The sequence below is a fragment of the Strix aluco genome, chromosome 8 (genome assembly GCF_031877795.1).
Source record: "Strix aluco isolate bStrAlu1 chromosome 8, bStrAlu1.hap1, whole genome shotgun sequence".
Classification (NCBI taxonomy): domain Eukaryota; kingdom Metazoa; phylum Chordata; class Aves; order Strigiformes; family Strigidae; genus Strix; species Strix aluco.
The window spans coordinates 10,198,730-10,199,744 of NC_133938.1; positions in this window are offsets into that span (position 1 = coordinate 10,198,730).

The window sequence follows — 1,015 nt, forward strand, 5'->3', positions numbered from 1 at the left end:
ATAAAACACATCAACACTCTCTCAGTTGCGTGTCTTACAATCATCCAGCAACGCAGCATTGCTCCTCTGAGAGGTCTGCCCCATCCCTGGGAATGGTGTTGAAATGGGAGCTGGAGGTCTTCGGGGGTGTCCTGGGGGGCAACTGAGCTGGTGAGCAGCGTGCCACTGTGGGAAGCTGCCGCTCGGGGTCGGGGGGGCTGTGTTTGTGCTTTGTGGGTGTGCGGTTGGTGAAGTGGTGCCCTGTGGATGCTGGGCCAGGCAGCTGGTGAGGAACAAGTCTGGCTGAGGGTCCAGTGTGGGGCATCATGGGGGGGGGGGGGTGTGGTAGCCATCACACATCAGCACAGACGCATGTGCAAGGAGTCGCAAACATACTCACAGACCACAAATACCTGTCCGTGCACAGGACAGGCAAGTGTGCACACTGACTTGCTCACAAATGCACGGCCCGTGTGCTCGTACACGCGTGATGGTGCACAAACACGTTCACAGACTCATTTCTGCATGTCCCACACACGTGGACACATCCATGGGTGCACCTCTGAGGACATAGTCCTAAATCCGCATATTTGGATGGATGTGAACACATGTCTTCAAGCCACCCAAGCCCTCATGCTCTCACATGTGTGTCCACTGCCCCTTGCATGCTGCTCTGCTGGTTGTCCTCACCCTATAAAACACCAGGATGGTTTTGCTTTTGGTTGCATCAGCACAAATCACTCCAAGCTGCTCCCTGCCTCATTCTAGCGAACAGTGAACTCCTTTTTCCCTTCTTCTAGATCAGGTGGCACCAAACTGCCCCAAGCAGGTATCGGATGCTTTTCCCAGGGTGTTTTTTGTGGTGGCGAGAACGGCTGAGCTTGCCCAGCGTGCCAGAGGGTGACAGCCGTTGCTCCTATCTCAGCTGGGGCTGGGCGGGAGGGCTGCCTGCCCGGTCCCCGGGGGTCACCCCCCGCCAGCTGGCTCTGTCCCCGCTCCGAGCTGCCCCTCTCTATCTCGCTGTGTGCAGACATGG